At 50.5% G+C, this 25,376-nt stretch overlaps 1 protein-coding gene across 1 annotated transcript in view; it reads right to left on the minus strand.

Annotated features, from left to right (window-relative positions):
* Positions 1–16,789, minus strand: part of FAM53B (family with sequence similarity 53 member B) — a 45,627-nt gene extending 28,838 nt beyond the window's left edge. The window contains exon 1 of the mRNA XM_034062367.1: positions 16,728–16,789. The gene's annotated coding sequence lies outside the window, so the exon portion shown is untranslated. The remainder of the gene's footprint in view (positions 1–16,727) is intronic.
* Between the last annotated feature and the right edge of the window lie 8,587 nt (positions 16,790–25,376).

Here is a 25,376-nt window from a genome sequence, read left to right on the forward strand (position 1 = left end):
CCGCGCCGGACAGGCTGCAGCACACACCACTCACACCTCCCTGTTCCACTGCACCTAATGCAATAACACAGCCCTAATGATAAAAAATTGGCAGTTAACAGCACCCAATGTTGGGTCCGAGGTGCACTTTTAGGTCTGGGTTCTTGTTAAGTACCCCTTGGTTGGGGTTTGAAACCATCCCCAGTGAGAAAGTGCAATAAAAGGGAGAAGTTTCCAGTGAAATAGGATCTTTGGCTCCTCATCCTGCTTCACCGGGCTCCTGATACATGGTGTAACCCAGCACAGTCCTGCCCCGTCATGTCCCTGGGATGCAAACAAGTGCTGTGGGATAGAAACACTTCTGCAGAGCCGGGATGGGCTCCCCATCGACTCAGAGGAGGAAACTGCTGTGTATTTATAGACTGGAGGTTTTCACACACACACACATGCTAATGAAAAGATGCTCTTCAGGGACCATTCATTATTTTAAGACATGTATTTCCTCACTTGCAATCAGATAAAGGAACTATCTTCATCCTGTCATCAAGGTTAAGTTCAGACCTGGGCCACGGCCACTGGGATCAACAGGATCTCCTGAGCTGTACGGAGCACTCACAAGCAGCTCTAGCGCATGGAAACACCCAAACCACGCTTTTTCCATGGGCATTGCTTCAAATACAGGCTGGGAGGAAAAGACCTCAGGATTTAGCAAGCTGTTGGGTCTGTGCCATGGCTGGAGGGAGCCTGAACAGTAACCACTATCATAAAGCCACAACCCGAGCCCAGCAGGACTCTTCATGAAGACTGAGGACCAGCATCACACATTTCCACTCGTGGGACCACCACCCCCTGTACAGAAAACATTCAATCTCTAATAATGCATCTCCAGACACACACACACTGACATAAAACCTATTTACAGGCAGAAAGGGATGAGAGGAACAAGGAGCCCGAGCTGTATTTTACATACTGATATACCTTGCAAGCCATACAGTAGGATCACTCTCGGAATATCAATCATCCACCCCTTTGAATTATTAATGCTGTTGGAAGCCTCCAGTGAAAAGCCACGAGCACGCAGAACCCTGCTCCCAACCCCATGCTCCAGCACTGATCCCTGTGCTGTGCCTGAATATTCCTTCAGGACTGCACATAAAGTTTTCCTATAGCCCTGCGAGAGGACAGGAGAAGCATTCCTCACCTTTGCCTTCTAAATGAAACCAAGAGGTGCCCATCCGTCTCCAGGCAGAGGATTCCCAGCCACTTCCAAATAGCTCCCAAACGCATTGAAAGAGAAGGAAGGACAAACACCCAAGCCCAGCCTTCATCCCTGGCATAGCTGCGGACTTGGCTCCATCACCACCAGCAGCGTCATTCCAGAACGCTACAGTACAACCTAGGGCATGCTTTGGCTTAGCAAGAAGTACTCCTATTTCCACACCATGAAGTCTGGCTCCAGAGAGCCAACACTGATGCTATCCAAAGGCACACAGTGCTTCGGAGGCAAGGCTGGAGCAAGCCAAGTGTTGCAGCTCAGTGCATCTTCCAGCAGCCACTGCCCTGAGGCTTATCCCAGAGCAGGAGGGTTTGGTAACACCGGTTCATAAGTTTCAAATGCCACCAAAGGAGCAACAAACAGGAGAGAGGGAAGACCCAACAGTCTGATCTACACAGCTCTCTGAGAGGAGAAGCAATAAATGCAGCTTGGCAGAGGAAAACACCAACCTCCGAGTGGAAAACAAGGGGCTGAGCAATGAGCCGCTGTGATTGCGGTATTGGTTAAATGCAGTTTAGACCCACACGTCTGAAGAACCAAACCTCACCCCTCCAGGCCAGACCCTGAGCATGCTCCTAAGGCTTAACCACCCTCCTCTCACACCAATGAAACCCCAATTCCCCTCCTGCTGCACAGAGCCCCACTTCTCCATTCACACAAAGGGCTGCGGAGACCCAGTACACCACAGGCTATCAGCCCACCTTCAGACAATACAGGCAGCTTACAAGGAAGTTGGGGAAACAGCCAGAACTGGTTACTGCAAGTGGAAATTGTGGGGTTTAAGGCTTTCTACAGCATCATGTTCCAACCTTTATCCAAATGAAAAACCTTCCCCCCACTGCCCATCATTTTGCTTCTTAGGAGGGATTTGGGGCCACATTGAGTCTCCTCATTGCACAGCCACCGATGCTTTGGACAACGCCAAGAGCTCCATCTTCAGCTTGTTGGTTTATAGCATTATAAATCTGGACAAATCCTGGAAGCCTGTCATTTGCAGGTAACTAGGTGTGGGCTCATTTCTCCACTCAGGCAATATGTTGCCTTCTGCACCAGGACTACGAGGTGCTCAGCTCTGGGAGGATGGCTCCCCTTGCTTGAGCATCCTGCCACACCATCAGTGGATCCTGGTTTCATTGATGGGGTTAAGTGACAGATGCCATTCACAGCCTGAGAAGAAGCCTTCACACTCTGGAAATGCCCCGTGGACCAGTCCTGAGTAAACAGGATCATGAGTCAGCACACGGGACTTCAAAGGACAGACTTTCCACGGATGCAGCTGCAGCAGGATCATCCCTTGGGATGCGGTCAAGAGGAAAGAGCTGCAGCCCAGCCATCGGTGCACAAAGGCTGCAGCACTGCCCTGCCTCACCCTGAGCCTGCAGTCACCTCCTCCTGCTCCACACTGTCATTCCCAGCTCCTGCAGAAAGGAGAAGGGCTCTGGTGCAGGAGACCATGCATCCTGCATGGCTCTCCCCTCCTACCTGACAAGGCTCACCGCATGCTCCAGGTACTCACAAGTCACCAAAGACAAGGAATAACGCAATGTCTTCCTCTGCCTCCTGCTTGCAGCTCAATGACACTTTGCCAGGGCTAACAAGATAAAGATGCACTTTGAGCATTACTTAATAACTAAAAGCCTTGCCTACACTCGGCATCTTTAACAACCAGCCTAGCAAAAGGGAAAGCAGCAACAGGTTGTGTTCAAGGTGACCATTGCTCCATAGATCTCCACGGCTTCAAGAACTACCTCATCTCATTGCTTACAACCAACAGCTTCATGCAGGGACGAGGTTCTCACTACCACAGCCCAACATTCACGTATGCCACAGAGCTGCCAGTGCAGGGCAGCCCAGATGGAGCCTCTACAGCCACACTAAGATCCACAGCCAGAAGGAGCCCAAGGCTGACTGCAACAGCACCCATCTCCAGGGGTTGCATTAAGAGCAGAGAATCCCATGTACAGCCACTGAGGATGGACATGTGCAACCTTATGGAAGTCTAAGATTAGCTCTCACTAACATGAACAACAGATGTACCAAGGTCCTGCCCACAACCAGCAATTAATTACTAAGCAAACAGAAGTCTTATTCCAATCCAATCCCTTGCTCCAAATGCCTGAGCATCACCTCAACCTGATGACAAAGGCAGCAGCTCTCCAACACCCTGAACCCCAAACCACACAGCCAAACCTACCTAGCCTTTACGGAGAGCCTGGAATCCAAGCTCACACCAGGATCTACATGTTTGGGTTGGACCTTAGGGACAGGCAAGCTCTCACCATTAAGGAAAATTACACACCATCTAGTTGAGTAAAACACATCAGGTTTATTGCCCCCATGCTCTCAGGGAATAGGAGTGGCAGGGGGAAGACTCCCTTACACAGGAGGGGTGAAAGGGACTGAGAGGATAAGGGGCAGAGGTGCTTTGTGTCAACATCTTAGCTTGAAGAAAATGGTGCTGGCAGTGACTTTGCCTTTTCCTCCCTGGCAACTGAAAAGGAAAAGAAGAGAGCAAAATTAGTCATTGCAAAACAGCAACCGGGAAGCGAGAGGTGTGAGCGAGGAGACGGCCGGTCTCCAGCACAGAGGTGCCAAGTAGACGTGCAAAGAGGCTGCACAGGAGCCAGCTTGCTGCACTAAACCTCATGCGTGGTAGGTAAAGAGAAGAGCACACGCATCTGGAGCACTAAGTCCAATATCCCTTGGCTGCACATCCAGCCTGCACACACGTTTTCCAGCAGGACCAGCATCAGAGCTTCATAGAATGGTTTGTGTTGGAAGGGACCTCAATGCTCATCTAATTCCAACCCCTGCCATGGATAGGGACACCTTCCACTGGAGCAGCTGCTCCAAGCCCCTGTGTCCAACCTGGCCTTGAACACTCCCTGCCTGGCCACATGCAGGACTAATGTCCAGCTGCAGCGTGCCCTCTCATTGCCCATGGGGCCAACTTAACACAGACCCACTGTAAGCACTGAGAGCAACACAAAGCAAAGCTCAGCCCCATGAGCCCAGCAGGACTGGCCCCAGAGGAATGCAGCCCTTCCAGGAAGCACACTGGTTTGGAGATACACACTGCCAGTATTTCTGCATGGCACCATATGGACATAGTATCCTACAGGATGCTCATAGTCCAAACGACTGTATACATGGCACATTCTCTTTGAGCAAACCTGCAATCATTGCCCAATCTGCTCCAATTTTGAGTAGCATTTCCAAGGAATACTGGAAATACTGGCCCAAGGGTTGTCTGTGAAGCAGAGCAGCTGAAGCAGCAGCAGCAGGTCCCACAAACCATCTCACCTTTCTGCTTCCCCCCCAGTTGTGAGATCTATGACAAGAATCTGCAGTGCTCTGTGAGACACTGTGAGTGTTGGCCACGCTCCCAAAAGCTGAGGAATTGCTGAATTGAGAATTGCTCTGCTGCTTAATCTCAACAACCAGGGATGCTGAACAAGCCAGCAGAGCCCAGGTTTACTTTTAATTACCTCTCAGAGCGTGCTGCTCTACTAAACAGACACACAACCCACTAGTTCTTGTGTCTTCCTTATGTTCTTTGCCTGTAGACAACCTGAAACGGCTGAGATGGAGACAGCAAACACAGCCCCACCATGCCACTTCTACTGACTCGCTTCCCGAGCATAAACAATTCCAAATAGCCCATGAACTCATCTTAATGCCTATCTCTGTAACATGATGTTCACCTCCTCACAGCCACATAATAACGCTCTGAGGGCTAAGGGGGTTTCTTGGCCAGCTTGGGCTTCCCTCCTTGCTCCAGAGCTCTTGGGGTCTCTGTAAGAAGCATACCTTGGAGCTGCAAAGTGCCTGTGATGCTTTTTGCTCACCACTGACCACCAAAAACCCACCACATGGACCAGGCACGAGTAAGATCTGGGACATCTCATAGTGTAATTGATGAAACCCTGCCAAGTGCAGGAACATCACTGCTCTCAGAACAGATTTGGATACTCTTTGTGAGTCAGGCTTCTCCCTTTTTGAGGCTGGGATGAAGAGATAGTAAAGGCTGAAGGCCCCTAAAGAACGACCTGAATTTAAAGCAGGGCACTACTGGGTGTATGCATTGATTGCCAGACTTCACATCATCTCCTACCATTTCCCCTGCATGGATAAATACCTCAAGATTGCAGAACCATCACTTGAAGCCCAGCAAAACAATCACTTAGGACCTTCCAAAACTGAAATGATCTACCTGAACTAGGCAGGCAACACTAAAAGAGTTCCAGATGCTTCCACCAGACAGCATCTGTGCCCACAGAGGGTATCACACATACTCACCACCGCCTGCAAACCCTATGAGGCCACTGTTTGCACTAGACAAAAGCACTTTGGCTCTTGGGCAATCTCTGGGGTTTCATTCCTCAGCTGAGAAATAGCTTTCAAAGAGCTCCTTGGCTCCTGAAAGACAAACCTAAAGCCTTTAGTAATCCTCCCAGTGACTGCAAGGCACATTTCCCTGCTGTTTGTCCGGTCGTTGCCATCAACATTGGCAAGAGGAAGGTACAGCAGCGGCACGGCCATGGAAGGAAGGAGTCCTCTGGGGCTGGGAAACCTTTGCCCATGCTGCCACCTCCATCTCTCCAGCACGTTGGGAATGGATTTCCAAGGCCTGCATCCTCCATAAATCTCTTTAAGGAACGAGGAGCCAAACATCTGTGAGTTGTCTGAATTAGTGTGAATCTGGCAGACTGAGCAGCAAACTTGCATCGCCCTGCAGCCCTCGGATCTCTTGTTTCCCTTGGGTTCATTAAATACATAACAATCTGTTACCAGAAGACAGCTCCTACGTGCACGGGCTGCCAAGGAGCTGGTTTTGATAACGCTGGTGGAGATGGGGATTGGGTGAGGAGGAGAGGGAGGCTCTTCCTAAGGCAGCAGGGTAAGGAGAAGATGGGCTGTATGCACCCTGCGTCCTCCAGCGACTGCCCACCATGAGGCAAAGACTGTCTCTGACATGGAAACCTGGTGTACAGCATCACAGAATGGTTTGGGTTGGAAAGGACCTTAAGATCATCCACTTCCAACCCCCTGCCATGGGCAGGGACACCTCACACCAGACCACATCATCCAAGACTGTGTCCAACCTGGCCTTAAACACTGCCAGGCTTGGAGCATTTATCACTTCTCTGGGCACCCTGTGCCAGCACCTCACCATCCTCACAGTAAAGAACTTCTTCCTTGTATCTAACATAAACTTCCCCTGTTTCAGTTTGAACCCATTACCCCTTGTCCTATCACTACAGTCCCTGATGAAGAGTCCCTCTCCAGCATCCCTGTAGAATTTTGGGAAGCTTCAAAGGGAACAGAGCTTAAGAGTGTGAGACAAGCAGGGGGAGATGCCTTCAAAAGCCAAGGATGCCCTGCAGCATCATCCAAACTGGGATGATGATGCTGCACTCAGGAGAACCGGACTGGGGGAGGGTTATTCACACCGGTGAGCAGAGCCCTGGGCACAAAGCATCCCTAATACTGGAGTTTTCCACTGCTGCTGGGCAAGCCTGGGGCCCAGGCACGCCATGAAGGCATCGTCAACACCAAGCCATGGGCGGAATGCTCTAATGCTGTGATGAGGAGTAGCACTGGAGGCTTCACCTTCCCTCAAAAGAAGCTTTTCGCTATGAGGAAGAAGTCAAAGCAAACACCCTCTCACCATGTTTACCCATTCAAATCAAAGCCAAAGCAGCACCGAAATGCGCCCGACAGCATTTCCACGGAGTCATTCATTGAGAGCTTGGACTTGGGTTTCAGCTTCTAATATAGCAGGGAGGCTGGAATAATTGAGAATCTGTTGCTCTAACACACTGTGAACTCCTGCAAGGTGTCAGCAGCACGTAGAGCCCAAACCTCCTGCTCCTTCGGGTGCTCGCCAAGGGAAGGGCAGTGAAACACCTTCCCCCATTCCATATAGTCCTGGGGTACAATGAGCTGCCTCTCAGTGCCCCAAAGCGAGGTACCCACTGGGCAGACAAGTAGTTCCTGCAGAAGACAATATTCCCAGTGTTAGGATGCTTTATCCCCTGGAGATGCCCGATTCCCATGCAGCAGGAGCAGGGTAGGATGAGCCTGGCATCCATAAAAGCCCGGATTTTGCAGCTCATCTTGGAGATGGGGAAAAAAGGGTTAAAAATAAGAAAGTAAGTGGAAATGAAAACAGTCCCTGCTTTTATTTGGGCTGGCAGAAACACCATCCTGCCCAGCCTTCCTCGAGCTCATTTATGGCAGTGTGAACATGCAGTAAAGGCAGGGAAAATAGCCCAGCTGCATTTTCCACCCCAAGAGTCTCCATCTCTGGGTAGTCTCCATATATCCCTCTTTCTCCCACCTCAAAGGTGAAAATTAGGAGGAGAAACAGATTCCTTTGTGCTGTGCAAATGAGAAGCCCAAAGGACAGAGAGGTCTGGTCCCAATAGCAGCGTGGTGTGAACCAGGAAGCATCCTGAGGAGAACTGACCTAAATCATGCTGCATCCCATCCCGGCTCCAGAGCTTCCAGCAGGCTATCGGGAAGGGAACCGCGCCAGTGCACAAACAGGAATGATTGCCCAGTACAAACAGGGCAGCGAAAATGTCCACCTCCATCCCATGGAAAAATACATACCAACTTCCTACGCTAATGAGAGAAGGAATTAATGGATCCTAGAGTTTGTAACTCATTATGAAGTCCCTAAAATAACACCACCATCGTAAAATGCATGGGAATGCAAGTTAAACATCAGAGTCTGCTAGGAAACCATGGCAGGGGGGTGGAACTGCATGAGCTTTAAGAGCCCTTCCAACCCAAAACCATGCTAGGATTCTAGGAGACAAGGCACAGATCCTTTTGTAGACATTCAGGACAACACTGACAACATTGCTCAATCAGAAAGAACGGCAGGAACACCATGTGTGAAGCAGGAAAAAGGAAGAAATGGTGAATATGTTAAACACCACTCTAAGGACAAAGTAGAATGATGTGGTCAGCTTTGTCAGGAGTAGCTGGGGATGATATTAAACAGCAGGCACTAAATATAGCTCTTCCTTAAACAATAGCTCCAAATAATTTACACCTTCAAAGTTTATAAGATCCTGCCAAAAACCCTCTGGAGCCGTGACCGCCGATGTTCCCAGAGGAGAAGGAGCCCTGCAGAGCTCAGGTTTCTGTGCAAGGATGGGGAGCCAGGAAGCACAGTTACCAACATAGAGAAGTGAGCTCTCAGCTCACTGATGCCTTTGTGCTGGGAAAGGGAGCGCTGGTACAACAGCCTTCATCAGAGCACAGACACTGACCCATCTCAGGGCTGCAAATAACCTGGCTCAACAGAAACTGGGCTTTCACCTTCTCCCATGTAGTATTACTGGCAGGAATTGGGAAGGAAAGGGGAAAATCAGCGCTGTGTGACTCAGGACTGGTAGAGAACAAAGTGACGATACAGAATGGAGAGAAGCAACCAGCATGGTTTTAACTGCAATGTTAAGATCATCGAATCCCAGACTAGTTTGGGTTGGAAGGGATGCTTAAAGCTCCTCCAGCTCCAACCCCTGCCACGGGCAGGGACCCCTTCCACTGGAGCAGCTGCTCCAAGCCCCTGTGTCCAACCTGGCCTTGAGCACTGCCAGGGATGGGGCAGCCACAGCTTCTCTGGGCACCCTGTGCCAGTGCCTCAGCACCCTCACAGGGAACAGCTTCTGCCTAAGAGCTCAGCTCAGTCTCCCCTCTTTAAAACTTAAAAGCCATTAAAGATACTGCTTAAGAAATGTATTGCTTAAAAGACACCTCAAAGACAAGGACACATCCCCAGGCTCCAGCACTGCACAGGCATGTGGGAGATAGGACCATGGGCTGGATAAATGTGAGATATAGAATCATAGAATAGTTAGGATTGGAAAGGACCTCAAGATCATCCAGTTCCAACCCCCCTGCCATGGGCAGAGACACCCCACACTAAACCATATCACCCAAGGCTTCATCCAACCTGGTCTTGATCCAGAAGGATGAGAGATGGTATTGCCTCTGGGCTCTGCACTCCACAACCAGTACAGGCACTGCACTTCAGGCCCTACTATAGCCTTCAGTGAAGTCTGATTAAGGTCTGAAGATCCCAGGAGTAACTGAGGAGGACCTAAGACACAGGTACAGCTCCATGGGGGAAGTGTTAACTGCTCAGGGACACCCTGGCTGCCTTCAGAGAGGTAAGAAGGTCCAAGCAGGTCCTTCAGAGGGAGCAGACCAGCACCCAGCGCTGCAGGAAGGCAGAACTACACAGATTCCAAGTGAGGGCAAAGTGCAACGTATTCCTGAACAGCCCATGCAATAAATGACCAGCAGAACAAATGGCTGCGGTGGGTTCTCCATCAGCACTATGTCTGCATCTCTGCACTGGGTGGCTTTTCTAGGAGACATGCTCCAGCAAGAGTTAACTCAGAGAGCTACTACAACTGGTGGTACCTGGAGCAGTGGCCAGGAGCATGGCTCTCCTGCCTCAGTGCCCTTTGCCTCAAGTTTGCTGCTGTATCCCCATCATGTCCCAGCACAGCCACTGGAGTGGCACAGTGAGGACCAGAAGGGAGGTTGCAAAGCAGCCCCCTCACAGGCTGGATGGGATCTTGTTTTGGATGTAATACAGCTCCTTTTAAACCTGCTACCTTCATGGTGTATCATGGGGGTACGCAAGGGGCAGGCACATCCATCACACTGGAGAGTTGGATTCTTTGTTAAATTAAGTTTAAAATACTCAATAACTGACCCAAAACCTCCACGGGAAAAGTAATGTATCAACAAAGTGAACCATGGGCAACTGAAAAAGTGGGTGAGAGTCTCTATATGGAGCTCTTTGTCCAGAGAAGCTGTGGCTGCCCCATCCCTGGCAGTGTTCAAGGCCAGGTTGGACACAGGGGCTTGGAGCAGCTGCTCCAGTGGAAGGGGTCCCTGCCTGTGGCAGGGGTTGGAGCTGGGTGAGCTTTAAGGTCCCTTCCATCACAAACCAGGCTGGGATTCTAGGATTCTACGAATAACTAAATCTTCATTAACCATGATGCTTTCACTCCAAGAAGCGCCATCCATTGCACTGTATTCAAATTATAACACAACTGATAGCCCAGTAAAGAGCCAACCTTTATCTGAATTAACAGAGAGGAAACAAAACTGAATGTTTTAGTGCTTTCTGTATCTTTATAATTGCAACAGATCCTCAGTTTTGGCACACAGTTGTAGCTTTTGGCATCTGTTGAACAGTATTAAAACCTGCCCTTTCAAAAGTATTTGTTTCTAACAGCTTGGACAAAGAAAGCATGAGATAATGGGGTTAATATACACTTGGTGTGGGTTTATAGCATTGACAACTATTACCCAGCACACCAGGAGGCTGTTTTCACTAATACATAGATAAGCACATAGATACAAAACTCAGTTATTGTGACTTTCCAACATCACTCGGAACAAAAAGTAACTACCAGCACCAGCCTAACCGTGCTGCCATAGAACCCAGCCTGGTTTGTATTAGAAGGGACCTTAAAGCTCATCCAGCTCCAACCCCTGCCATGGGCAGGGACCCCTTCCACTGGAGCAGCTGCTCCAAGCCCCTGTGTCCAACCTGGCCTTGAGCACTGCCAGGGATGGGGCAGCCACAGCTTCTCTGGGCACCCTGTGCCAGCGCCTCAGCACCCTCACAGGGAACAGCTTTTGCCTAAGAGCTCAGCTCAGTCTCCCCTGTTCTGGCAGGTTCAAGCCATTCCCCTTGTCCTATCCCTACATACACTTGCAAAAAGCCCCTCTCCAGAGTTCCTGCAGGCCCCTTAGGTATTAGAAGACTGTTAGAAGGTCCTTGCAGGCTGAACACCCCCAGCTGTCCTAACCAGAGACACAACCAGTTGTCTTCATTAACAGTTTTCCTTCCCTAACATTTCCCAGTGGTGCAGAATAGCGATAACAGCAGTGGAACAACTGGGGCAGCTGAGGCAGAGGAGCACGAAGTCTTGTGTCAGGTCACTGCAAGAGTATGATGGGCAAAAGGACAGAAAAGAAGTTTATTAAATGCAAGTTAAGTGCATAATGTGTTTCAGTTTGTCCCTGAAGGAGCCTTTGGATTTAGAAGCAGGATGTGGGGTGCATCTCTTGACCCCCCCCAGTCCAGACTGGACACCAATGCACCTTGACAGCAGTGATGTCCTGTACCATCACCCCAAGCCCCTCTTCTCCTCTGCCATCAGAAAGCTTTTTGGTCCATGCTTTCAAGGGCTGGTTTTGAGCAGTGAGAGCAGCTTTCCAGCTGCTGCATCAGAGCTTGCCAGATTCCATCTTTACAAACCCTCGGAGACGTAACGATATATAGCACAAAACAGCCACAAAGTGAAACTCTTCTTTCACTCCAGTCCCATACCTACCGCACAGCACAAGCCCTGAAATTTGGCTGTCGAAAGCAAAAGCTATGGCCAAGATCCATGAATATAGGGAATGATACAGCCCAAGGGATGCCTCAAATGGGCTACAGAGGAGTGACACCAATGATGCTGCTATATTTAATCCTTGAAAAGCAAAAACCATGACCAAGTTTCTCTTGGGTGCTTTTTGGTTTAGGGGGAATGCACAGAAACTCAATGCACCAGAACAGACTTTCTGCACTGGCTCAACAAGTTCCCAAAATACTAATCAAATATGGCAATTATAGAGCCAAACTTGCCTGGGTGCTCCCCTCCCCATGGGTGCAGGGACCCACAGCCTGTGGTGTCGGAGCAGCCATGCTTCATGCAGGCTTTGGGGCTCCTCCAGGTCAGTCTAATGGAGGTTCCTCCTTCCATGCACTTCAGCTGCTAACATATCAAATCTGATTTGCCTTAGATAGCACATGTTAGAGCATAGAATCCCAGCCTGGTTTGGGTTGGAAAGGACCTTAAAGATCCTCCAGCTCCAACCCCTGCCACGGGCAGGGACCCCTTCCACTGGAGCAGCTGCTCCAAGCCCCTGTGTCCAACCTGGCCTTGGGCACTGCCAGGGATGGGGCAGCCACAGCTTCTCTGGGCACCCTAGTACCATCATACTGAAGGATTTATTCCTAATGTCTAATCCAAATCTACCCTATTTCATCTTAAAGCCATTCCCCTTGGCCTGTCCCTACAGGCCCTTGTCCAAAGCCCCTCTCCAGACAGACGCATAAGATGTGGTATCTCACATATGAACCATATCAAACTTCATAGGCTTCAACCCACAGATCAACCACCTGAAGCCAGAATAAAGCTTGCTGTAAATTAACTCCATGATGACACTTAATGCTCAATGCCCCTTCTCCTGTTGATGCCTAAAGGCTCCCACATGCACAGCCTGCACTATCAGAGCTCACACCAGCTTGGCAGGCCTTCAGAAACAACTCCTGCTTGGGAATTCTTGTCTCTCTGGAGGCAGCCAACTCATAAAGGCTGGAAAAACAAACCAGCCCATGGATCTGCTCCCTGATCCACTGCACCAGAGCCACGCTCTGCACTGCTGCTCTGCACACACTGCTGGGCAGCCGGGTGCACTGTGACCTTGGAAAAGTCCTTTTTCCTACTACAACACTGCTCATAGGGATACCTGAGTGCAGCAGGGCTGCTCTGCCCTCCTCCAAGGGATTTATGGAAGGTCTCATCTCCATAGGGAGCTGTGCTGGGGAGAGGGCTCAAGCAGGGAGCCTCCCCCAAGAAGCCTGAATGCCCCATCAGGCCCAGATGAGTAAGTAGCAGGGTGGAAAATTCCCTTCCCTTTGCCTGACCCGTTTATATTTAGCCCTGTGGGGAGCAGACGTGCAGGAGGAGCTGTTGGTTTGGTGGTGTTTTAGTACAGCCCCACAGGGACCCCTGCAACACAACCTACAGCGTGCGAGGGGAGGCTGCCAATGGACGGCTATTGCCACAATGCTCCATCACAGCATCGGTCCAAGCATGGAGGACCATGGGGAGACACAGCCCTCTGCTGCTCAACAGCCCTCCTCCTTCTCGGTCTGTCTCCCTGAGTCAGCAGCTTTGCTTCCTCTTCCTCCTCCTGCCCGTTTTGGGGGAGAAAAGAGCAAAACTAAGTCAGCCACGAGGAGAGCTTCCTTGAGGAGCTACAAAGGAGTGAGCTCCTCAGCTCCTCTGCTAGCCTGGTCCCCCCCTGGCCACAGATATACATGTGGATTGTTGTTCTGGAGGTGTTTTCACCCCAGGATAGAGTCCTGCTGAGTGCAGACCTGATGCAAAGGCTCTGCTTCCCCTCACGACGTGGGAAGGAGACCCAACCCCTCCAGGCTGAGCTCTCCAAGGAGCTATGAGCATCTCTGGCACCTAGCCCTGCCCCAGCCCGTCGGTCCAAAGTCTGCTCTGCCACAGATTAACATTCATTAGGGCTATTTCCCAGCAAAACCATTCTATAAACCATGTGAAAAGGGAAGGGAACAAACCCAAACCCAAGCCTTTCAACCCAGGACGTCCTCTTTTCTACCTGACATTTGACAAGGGAAGGACAAACCGCCTCCATCCTAATGAAGATCAAGAAAAGAAGCTCTACAGCACATGATATGAAGGAAATGAAAAGGAAGAACAGCCTCAAACCACACAGCTGTCATTTGGGAAATCAGGAGTCAACCAGTAGTAATAAAATGGACAAACTGGATCAAACCTCATCCCCTCTCCATCACCCTTGAGGCCACGTATTTTTGCACAGAAATATGGGTGTTTGGGCAAAAAGGTGTATGTCTCATTCTACTTAAACCTTTCCACAAGCAAAGCAAGCCTTTGATGCTAAAAAACTGAATTACATATAAGTAACTGAAGCAGATTTGGGGATTTGTATCAGTCTTATGTTCACCTATTGGTGCCCAAAGAAGTGGCTTATGCTCCATCCCTGGCAGTGCTCAAGGTCAGGTTGGACAGAGCCTTGGGTGACATGGTCTAATGTGAGATATCCGTGCCCACAGCAGGTTGGAACTGGATGATCTTAAGGTCCTTTCCAACCCAAACCAGTCTGGGGCTCTGTGATTCCATTTGCATGCCTATGCACATGTATTGATGCATGCAGGTTTCCAGAGCTGAAAATCAGCCTCCATCAGCACTGGCTCTGCCCCACCGTCTGCCTGATCTCCATAGATAAACATCTGGATCTCACTCACACAAATCAATTATCTGCTGAATTAATTCTCCCTGATTTTCCATGCAAAGTTCTGCATTCGACAGCCAGATCTTCCTCCCAAAGGCCATCTGCTTTCTATAACTGATGTGGTTTCTAGACACCTTGGCCCAGTGCAGAGCTGGGAATCGCCAGGTTTCCCTCCCTGCTCTGGGTTTAACCTGGAAGTGAGGAAGTCTGGATCCAGGGATTCTAGTGCAGGGCCGCCAGCATGCGTGGCCATGCTCCACGTGGCTGTGCTCGGTGGGGAGTCCTCTTCTCTTCTGAAGTGGAGAGATGGAAACAATCCCACAGCACGTTGTTTAGACTGGGGGTTCTGATTGGGTTTTTTTCCCCCACTTTTGAAAGCGAACAGGTTGTGTCCTTCTCCCATTAAAGTGCCTCCAGCATGGGGTGAACAGGCTGTGAGGCTGAGAGAGCTGGGCTGGGGCAGCCTGGACAAGAGAAGGCTCCTGAAGGGGAGACCTGAGAGCAGCTCCAGTGCCTAAAGGGGCTGCAGGGAACCTGGAGAGGGGCTTGGGACAAGGGCCTGTAGGGACAGGCCAAGGGGAATGGCTTGAACCTGCCAGAACAGGGGAGACTGAGCTGAGCTCTTAGGCAGAAGCTGTTCCCTGTGAGGGTGCTGAGGCGCTGGCACAGGGTGCCCAGAGAAGCTGTGGCTGCCCCATCCCTGGCAGTGTTCAAGGCCAGGTTGGACACAGGGGCTTGGAGCAGCTGCTCCAGTGGAAGGGGTCCCTGCCCGTGGCCAAGCTTGGAGCTGGATGAGCTTTAAAAACCAGTCTGGGATTCTATGATTCTATGCACAGCCCTAATCCTGCACCCCTGAGCCTGCCATGCTGGAGCCAAGTCTAACACACCCACCACCACAAGCATCCTCAGCCTCCAGAGGACTCTTACGAACAGAGAAATAAGCCAGAAGCTCTGTTCAAACCCACAGTGAGCCAGGACAGGCAAGGACAGGGCAAACCGCTCTGAAATTCAGGTTTTTCACTATCTCTCCAATTAATCTGTTTCATGACCCACCCTAAATATTTTCCCTAGAAACATCATCTGCGTTGTTTTGGGGTTTCTTTACTTCTCTTTCCAGCCCTCAGCCAACCCCTGGTACATATTTCTGCCCACGGCAGAGGCAGGCCAAGGGAATCTTGTGCTGTACCATAGGGGGGAATGCCGCAGCAACCTCCGGAGCTCAGAGCATTGGTAAGAGCAGAGATGCTCAGAGCCCTCCGTGGTTTCACTGTGTTACCTCTGCGATCTGCAAGGAGTTTTTCATCTGTCAAAATGACACTTTAGTTATCGTTTGCGGATTCAAAAGGAAAATATGCACATCTGGTTTCAATCGCCAGCCCAAGCTCCGTCTATCAGAGCTCAGAACAAACTACGTTCGCTTTATCCTCCAGAGGGTTTCCTAAGGAGGGGATGAGCTGCCAAGGTACACCAGCGTCTATGGAGACCGCACGGCACGGGGAGAGACGGCGGCACTACCCCGGGATAGGCATCGTGGTGCTGCAAGCTCCCTCTCCAACAGGGAATTGCAGTTATTGAGGAGAAAACCCGTATTCATGACACCTTTACCCATGGAATCTTTGATACTGTGTAACTTGAACAACCTAGCGTCCCGGAGCGGGGAAACGAGACTGATGGACTTCACAGGGTAACTCCGCAACCGGGATGCTATACCGGGAGCCATGGGGGGCACAGCGCTGCACCCCTCCATCGCTGCCTGCTTCCTCCTATGGCTCTATGTGCCAGGCACGAACAGAGTGGCTCGGCACCGACAGCCGCGGAGAGCATCCCTGCAGGGATACTCAACCACATCTCCGGCTCCGCTGACCGGTCAGACCCCTCATGCTGGGTGCTCCACACCGGCGCAGCCCCGTTAAACATCACTCGGGGCCCGGCGGACGGAAAGCACGTGTCGGGAGGAAGAGCCTGCAGAGGCAAGGGCAGAGCCATGGCAGGGGGAGCCGAACGCTCGCTCCCCAAAGGCGAAACTCGGCGGAGCGGGACCTTCCCCCGGCTCTGCTCCGCCCGCTCCGGGCACACGCACACCCGCTGCCCATCACCCTCCCTCGGGGCGCTGGGGCGGCTCCTCCGCGCCCCAACCGCGCAGCACCGGGGGGGGCCCACCGCGACCCGCTTGTCCCCGGGGCACAAAGGCGGCTCCAGCCGCTTGGAGGCTGCCACCCCCGTCCCGTCCGGCCGCCCCCCATGCAGTTCAGCCTTGGCACGGTGCGGACAAAGGGAGCTCCGTTCCGAGCCGGACCCCCCGCGCGTCCCCGCTCCGCGAGTGTCAGCGCTGCGCGGCCCCGCTCCGCGCTCGGCCCCGCTCCGCTCTTACCGTGGTGGCGGCGGCGCGGCCCGGCCGGGCCGGCTCTCGGCGCTGCTCTGCCGCCGCCGCCGCCGCCGTGCTGCGGGCGGGGCGGGCGCTGGGCCGGGCGGAGGGAGGGTGAGAAGGGAAGGAGGGAGGAGGAAATGCGATTGTCACTTCCTGAGCGGCGCCGGCGGAGGACGGGCCCGGCCCGGCCCGCACCTGAGGAGAGCGGAGGGGACCCACGCTGAGGAGCGGCCGCCTGAGGTAAAGGGGAGGAGCGACCGGACACAGCGTGTGAGGGGAATAACTGCCCTGAGTGATATGGGGGGAGATGGGAGCCCCGAGATGCAGCCCCAGCGGCCTTCGGGCATCCCCGGCCCGGCCGTGCAGCGGCAGGGACACGGGTGCGGAGCGCGGCCCCGGCCCCGAGGCCGAGAGTGACTCCTGGTGGCACGGCCGGGCCGGGAGCGGAGCTGGGGTCTGGCGGACATGAACCGGGAGGCCCCGCAGTGAGTGCTTGAGGGCATCACGGGTGCGCAGCGTGAGGCACGGACACAGTGGGAGGGTCGGGAAATGATCCCGTTCCGTTATCTTACTCCATTGTTCATAGGATCCGAGAACGGTGTCGGTTGAAGGGACCTTAAAGCTCATCCAGCTCCAACCCCTGCCACAGGCAGGGACCCCTTCCACTGGAGCAGCAGCTCCAAGCCCCTGTGTCCAACCTGGCCTTGAACACTGCCAGGGATGGGGCAGCCACAGCTTCTCTGGGCACCCTGTGCCAGCGCCTCAGCACCCTCACAGGGAACAGCTTCTGCCTCAGAGCTCAGCTCAGTCTCCCCTGTTCTGGCAGGTTCAAGCCATTCCCCTTGTCCCAAGCCCCTCTCCAGCTTTCCTGCAGCCCCTTTAGGCACTGGAGCTGCTCTCAGGTCTCCCCTTCAGGAGCCTTCTCTTGTCCAGGCTGCCCCAGCCCAGCTCTCTCAGCCTGGCTCCAGAGCAGAGCTGCTCCAGCCCTCGCAGCAGCTCCATGGCCTCCTCTGGACTTTGCTCCAGCTGCTTTTCCAGCATTTCTTTATGGAAGGTGTAGTTGACATTACACAAGCTCTGCAAAATGCTGCCAGGCTCAACTGAAGGTGGCAATGGGTCCTCTGCAGTATTTAGAGCCACGTCTGCTCAGCTTCACTTGGGAGACGGCCCTTAGAAGCAGTCTGCTGTGACAATAACATCTCCCATCCAAGCTGAGCTGCGCACAGCACGTAGGCTTCTTCCAAGAGCGAATGTAATTAGTGAACAAGGAAACTACATGACAGCTAGAAGGAAGATTTAGAGCTCGTTACAAAACAGAGCCTAAACATTAATCTTGAACATATGCAAGCAGACAGCACAGATGTCATCGGGAATGAATCTGGGGCTAAATTTCACCCACCCAGCTGGATGACCGGGCACACTGCTGGGGAGCAGTAGGAACAAGTAGGGGCATGTGTGCACTGAGTGGCAGGGGAGGCTTTAGCTGTGTCACTCAGCAGCACCCTGGATGTCCTGCACTGCTGAGCCATGACCTGAGACACCAAATAAATACCTGTTGGAGTGAGTCCAGAGGAGGCCATGGAGCTGCTGCAAGGGCTGGAGCAGCTCTGCTCTGGAGCCAGGCTGAGAGAGCTGGGCTGGGGCAGCCTGGACAAGAGAAGGCTCCTGAAGGGGAGACCTGAGAGCAGCTCCAGTGCCTAAAGGGGCTGCAGGAAAGCTGGAGAGGGGCTTGGGACAAGGGCCTGTAGGGACAGGCCAAGGGGAATGGCTTGAACCTGCCAGAACAGGGGAGACTGAGCTGAGCTCTTAGGCAGAAGCTGTTCCCTGTGAGGGTGCTGAGGCGCTGGCACAGGGTGCCCAGAGAAGCTGTGGCTGCCCCATCCCTGGCAGTGCTCAAGGCCAGGTTGGACACAGGGGCTTGGAGCAGCTGCTCCAGTGGAAGGGGTTGGAGCTGGAGGAGCTTTAAGGTCTCTTCCAGCACAAACCAGGCTGGGATCCTGTGAAGTCAATGTCCAGGAAGACTGTTGGTTAGTATTTCATGTAACAGAGAAGGCAGGCAAGCACAAACAGTGGGAGAAAATTTAACACAGGAGCAGCTCCTGCCAGGGTGGCCGGAACTTGTCCCACTCAAAGTGGCTCCATACCCAATACATATAAAATTAGACAGGAGTGCGGTGTGAGTGGGCTATGAGCAGGAGGAAGGGCTTAATGATCGGTAGGGGTTTTTGCATGAAGTTCCTCCTTCCCACTCAGTATTTGCTCTTTTTACCACATATTGAAACTGGTAGAAATAAAACGCTTGCAAAATCCTTTTCTGGAACTTCAGGAATCAAGTTTGAAAACGTTTTCTTCTCGTTTCCAAGCTGAATATTTCAGTAATAAAGCTTGCAGCATAATTGAATCCATTCCCATGGCTGCAGCACAGGCTTGGGTTCCAAGAACCAAGCAGAAAGTTACTTCCTGTCTGCTTCTGCAGCTCGGTCCAAACCCAGCATTTTCTGCCTCTCATCCTTGTGCTTCCTGACGGATGATCTGGCTGTGCAGCATTCCCAGTGTGTGTGAAAGACCGATGCCAAAGCATAAGCCTGTTTTCCACAGAGAGTATTTTCAGTAAGTGTACTTAAATGTAAAGGTTGGTCCCTGCTCTGGTGACAGTGCAGAAGGCTCCTTGTCAGAAGGGGAAGAAATGGAAATCATTTTCAAGCATTAAAGAGCCGTGCATGAGGGTTTAGTCAGCGCAAACAGCAAATGCAATTCAATGCTGAGCTGATTTAATTTGTGTTTTTGTCTCAGATGTCAGCGCCTTTGCTACCCACTGATTGGGAGCCTTCCTTACAGAGATGGAGAAGAAAAAGCTCAAGATCCCCATGGGCCTTCTGAAATGATGCTGGGGTCCAAGCCATTAAAACAGTTAGATGTTTTGGTGCCAGGCCCTGTGGACTGACACCATTTCCTTCCCTTCCAGCAGACAGGATTTGGCTGCTTTTGGTGTAGCGTTTCTAACTCTTTGCTGTCTGCTCCAGTTTGTTGTTATTCAGGTCACACAAACCATGCTAGTAATTTCAGAAGTGTCCTTTCCACAGTGACCCTCAGCTCTGAGCTGTTCTGACCACCTCAGCAGTGCCAGTTATTTATGCTTTTATCCTTCTTCTGCCAGGTGAGGAACACACACAAGGGACTCACCCAAGGCAAAGGAGAGAGTCAGAGCTTCCTGCTCACAGGATGATGTTCCAGTCACCTGCCTCTGCCTGGTATTGTACTCACAGGGACACTGTGGCTCCACTGAAGGTCTCCAACAGCACAAAACACAGAGCAGTTTCAGGGGAAATCCTGAAACCCACAGACTCTACATAACAGGAAGTAGAAGTAACTTCAACAAGTACTTCATACGCAGGGAAGAAGCACATCTCTGAACTACGATCAGTGTGTTCTAGGTCAGGGAGTACCTGAACCAAGGAGACCCGATTCCCTAAACAAGTGAAGTGTTGCTGTGCAGAGAGGGGTATGTGAGGACTGTCTTTCTAACTACACTTGGCATATGATGGGATTTGCACCAAACTTTAAAATATTTTCATTTCATAAGATCATAGAATCCCAGCCTGGTTTGTGTTGGAAGGGACCTTAAAGCTCCTCCAGCTCCAACCCCTGCCACAGGCAGGGACCCCTTCCACTGGAGCAGCTGCTCCAAGCCCCTGTGTCCAACCTGGCCTTGAGCACTGCCAGGGATGGGGCAGCCACAGCTTCTCTGGGCACCCTGTGCCAGCGCCTCAGCACCCTCACAGGGAACAGCTTCTGCCTAAGAGCTCAGCTCAGTCTCCCCTGTTCTGGCAGGTTCAAGCCATTCCCCTTGGCCTGTCCCTACAGGCCCTTGTCCCAAGCCCCTCTCCATGTTTCCTGCAGCCCCTTTAGGCCCTGGAGCTGCTCTAAGGTCTCCCCTTCAGGAGCCTTCTCTTGTCCAGGCTGAACAAGTTTTTCATAGGTTATTTGCTGCACACACAACAGCTTTGTCTTTCATCTCCCCCCTTCACTTGTTGACTACCTCCCTCTGTGCCTTGGCAGAGGTCACAGCTGCTGAGCTACATCTGCCCTGCTAAGAGCTGGTGGATAAAACAACTAGACCTCTCACCTGAGTGGGCTCATCGCTCTGTCAGCCATGAACTGGTTTAAGAAAAGCCAGGAGTGAGTTGTCCATCATTCACAAAACCCAAGGCAGCTGTGGACATGCCCAAAAGCAGCACCCAGTGCTTTTGGCCATGCAGCAGCCATGGAGTTGAGGTGCCCTATGGTGGGGCAGCAGTCAGTGAGGGGAAGTACCACTGCAAACTGGGGCAAAAGAACCTAAATCCTTCTTGAAACTCCTTGTTTGGGGCTGGATGTGGGCTTATCACACCATGTGTGCATGTCTCTGTGCCACGAATAAGAGCTTTCAGTTCACAACCCTACCAACATTGCAGACTACTCAATAAATACACATTCTTCCCATCTCTGATGTGTGACACTCTCCATGAATACCTGGCTGCTGGAGTGACTGTGCTGAGGTTCATTTCTGCTCCCTCACTAGCATTTATTGGCTCTGGCTCTCCAGCACAGTTTTATGCACTTGGGATTATCCTGAATTTATATGCTGCCTTGTGGCTATATCATTTGTTTGCCTGACAGCACTCACTTTAATTTCCAGTAACCTAAAATGGGCTCATTTGAAGCTCTGTTGTTACCTAACAAATGGAAATGAAGCCACGGGTTTGCTTTCTCCTTCTTGGTGTCAAATGAAATACACCAGTGTTCCTTTCCCTCCTTTGTCTTGAGGCTACACCAGCTCATCTTCACTGAAAGCCTTAGGTAGCCATTAATTGTCCTTCAGTTTAGCTGCTACCCACAAGGGGCAGGTTGTGCTCAGTGTAATTCCAGCCAAGGCAGAAGATAGAGCTCTCCCCTTTTCTTATCCACCCCAAAAAGCAGCAAGCAATGGGAACCCAAAGGCAGATCTCATGGCAATGCGAAGCCCTGGCCCATTTATTCTCTATGTGCTCCCCATATATTTCACATGAGACCACTGGATATGTAGCAGTGCTTAGAGGGGCTATAAAATAAAGCAGTTCTTGTTGTAACAAGTCGTGCTCTTTACCTTTTGGCATGCCAAGATTAGGAAAGCAATGGGAGTGCCAAAACACTGAAAAATGTGCTGTATGTTGCTAAATACTGTACTTAAAGATTTTGTCTGGTATGAAATAACATACATTTTGGCAGTCTTTTACTAGGCACCCTGGAACACAGTAAAATGGACATAGCGGAGTGTGTACATACAGAGATTTGCCTTACAATGGCTCCAGTGCTGCCAGTGCATTCCTGGAACATGGAAATACATGGAAGCCAGTGTCAGCAATGAAGAAAAGAATGCTGTGCCTAATGTATCAGAAAAGCTACTCAAGAACTCATCGTCACATTAAAATAACCCTGAAGAAGCTGTGTCACCTCAGCTTCGTAGCTTCACAGGTATCTACACACGTGGATAGATACATGCATGGATATATGCATGGATAGATATACATATGGATAGATACACATGGCTTCACCCTGCACACCTGATACAAAGCCCAGTTGTTCTGAGTGGTTTCAGTTCACTGCCTCATTTGCCAATTCATAGAACCCCAGACTGGTTTGTGTTGGAAGGGACCTTAAAGCTCATCCAGCTCCAACCCCTGCCACAGGCAGGGACCCCTTCCACTGGAGCAGCTGCTCCAAGCCCCTGTGTCCAACCTGGCCTTGAGCACTGCCAGGGATGGGGCAGCCACAGCTTCTCTGGGCACCCTGTGCCAGCGCCTCAGCACCCTCACAGGGAACAGCCTCTGCCTAAGAGCTCAGCTCAGTCTCCCCTGTTCTGACAGGTTCAAGCCAAAGTTTAAACTCCTCTTTAAAATTTATTAATGGCTAAATTAAAAACTAAAAAAGGCTGAGTGTCCTTTTGAAATACCCCAAGTCCTGTGAGACAATCCATGTGCCATTCCTGGTGTTCAGAAACAGTGGTGCAACCCTGGATTTGAAGTTGAGAGGATGAGCCCATAATGCAAAGTTATTTCAACCTGATGCTCTCATATCAATAATGATTTGAAGAAATCTTCTCCTATGGGACAGGAAACCTGTTGTTACATACTTCATCAATGCTGGCCCTGCCTGAAAGAGCAGCTGCCATAATTCCATTGGTGTTTCTGATAGTACCCAACAGCTCTTCAAAAAAACCCCTCTAACTCCTGGATATTCTTCATTTTACAGCACAGAACTATACTGAACTTCAAGAACAGAACAGGAATTCCACATCTTCTAAGCCTTCTAAACACATTCATAAAACAGCCTATAGGTAACACTGAACTTCACTGTACCTGCTCCTTAAGGACCATTACTTTCTTACAAATAAGAAGTTACCAGAAGGGAAGTCAGGGAGTAAAGGAACGTTATCCTTTCCTCTGAATTTTCCATTTCATTCAGTTGTGTCTGCTATTTCTCACTTTTTAATTTATATAAAGCAATTATAGAAGTATTTGCTTCAAGAAAGTACAATGATGCTAAAAGGACAAAGGCTTTTTGTCTTGAGAACCTATTTACCCTCCACTTCAGCAGAGTTCCATGTGTAGAAACTCCCCTAGATCTGCTATCTCCAATCAATACTTACTCATTTCATTTGTCTCCTCTTTCAGGTCTTTCATCCTGGCAGTTCAATTCCTTGATACACCCCATAAAACCCAGGGTAAAATACTCCAAGCACTTTCAGTAGTAATCTCTTCAGTACAGAGGAGAGGTTACCACAATCCACCAACCCAGGTCACATCTACCAGTACCAAGTGGTTCAAGTACCACTGGAGTTGCATACACTACCACCAGACCTCCTGACTGAGGTGAGATTTAGCCTGCAACTGATCTTGAGGTTTAATTTCTTAAGGAGAAAGGGAAAAGCATTCCAGGGCTCTGGATCCCTCTGGAGGACACTGGCTAACATCTGCCTTCCCTTTCCAGTCTATCCAGGCATCTCATGGAGTTTGGCATGTGGCTCATGACACCAGATGCAAAGCCTGCTGGCACTAAGAGAATCGCATCCTCCAGCATGTTGTCCAGCAAGAAGGGAACACAAACCCCTTGTGCTATGCCTATGTTTGATGCAAGATTACACCCAGATCCAGAAAGATGGGCCAGCTCTGTAGCATCATCCCACCCTAAACCCAATACAAAACCTGTGGGCTCAGCCACTGTTGAGATCCGTGGAAGACATTAGTTTTACTACCCACAAACCTCATAGTTGACCATAAAATCACATACACAGTTTTCAGGCAGCAAAACAAAAGGAGTAAAATATATTTCTATTACTGTATTTATTCTGCTGAAAGCAAGAGTCACACAACTGTGTAGTCATGAAGATCCCAGCCTTTGTGAACTACCATGAAGCCTCTTTTTTAAGGGTTTTTTTCACTGAAAAACATTAACATTTATCATAGAATCCTGGAATGGTTCAGGTTGAAGGGAACCTAATGTTCATCCAGTTCCAACCCCTGCCATGGACAGGGACACCTTCCACTGGAGCAGCTTACTCCAAGCCCCTATGTCCAACCTGGCCTTGAACTCTGCCAGGGATGGGGCAGCTACATCCAGCATCTATATCATAGAGATCATCCCTTCATGAAGAGCCATCTACCACAGTGAACCACCTCAAATTAAGGACATTCTTTAACATGTCATTTCCAAACCCTAACAGTCAGAAAAAAACCCATTGCTTAGGTCAGTTTTAGAGCTGTACCTCGACCCCATTATTCATCAAATATCAGGTTTCCAACAGAGCAGATTTTAAGTAGTAATTCTTTGGTTATTATTGCCTTAAAATAAATCTCCTGCAATGTGTTACAAGCATTTTTCTACTCCCAAGTGATACTTCAAAGTGCTTTGGCCTGTGAAAGAATATGCAAACTACAGACCAGATGCAGAAATCCTTGGTTCCAAGCAATAACTCGTGTGCTTGTTGGAGACTGTGACAAATTTAGGAATTAAAACCTTTCCATATGGGAAAGTCACTCCATTTTTCCACTCATTTCCACTCTATATTATTGGTGACATTAGTGTGTGTATCTCAACCTTATCACTGGATCCTGTAATGCCAAATGTAAAGCAGAAGAACCACATCTCTGAAGGACTGCTGCCTACAGAGCTATAGGTAGCCCAGATGTGGTGGGGAAATGCTTCAAGTGGAAGCCCTCCATAAACTATGACCATGACTTAGGCTGCAAAAGGAGGTTGCTCCTCTTTCCCCACACTAAGAAGCCTCCTTGATAGAAACTGTATTCATATAGGAGGAAATAATGGCAAAAAGAAACATGACAGCTCTCCAGAACATCTGAGGAACAGCCACATGATAGCAAGAGAAAACAGTGAATTACTCCCATTGCTTCCAAATGCCTTGTTAAAACCCATGCTTGATCATACAACTTGCATGACAGCCATGTTTTCTGATGCTAAAATGTCTGTGGAACCATTTTAGGAAGCTTATTTTTAACCTTAAAAATGATATAAAAACATTAGCTAGGGGAGAGCATGTATTAATCATCCGTCCTAGAAAGAGGAGAGAACAATACTTGCCCTGAACCTTCTGTATCTGGAGTGTGAATCTGGAGT

The sequence above is a fragment of the Melopsittacus undulatus genome, chromosome 4 (assembly GCF_012275295.1).
Source record: "Melopsittacus undulatus isolate bMelUnd1 chromosome 4, bMelUnd1.mat.Z, whole genome shotgun sequence".
In the NCBI taxonomy this organism is placed as follows: domain Eukaryota; kingdom Metazoa; phylum Chordata; class Aves; order Psittaciformes; family Psittaculidae; genus Melopsittacus; species Melopsittacus undulatus.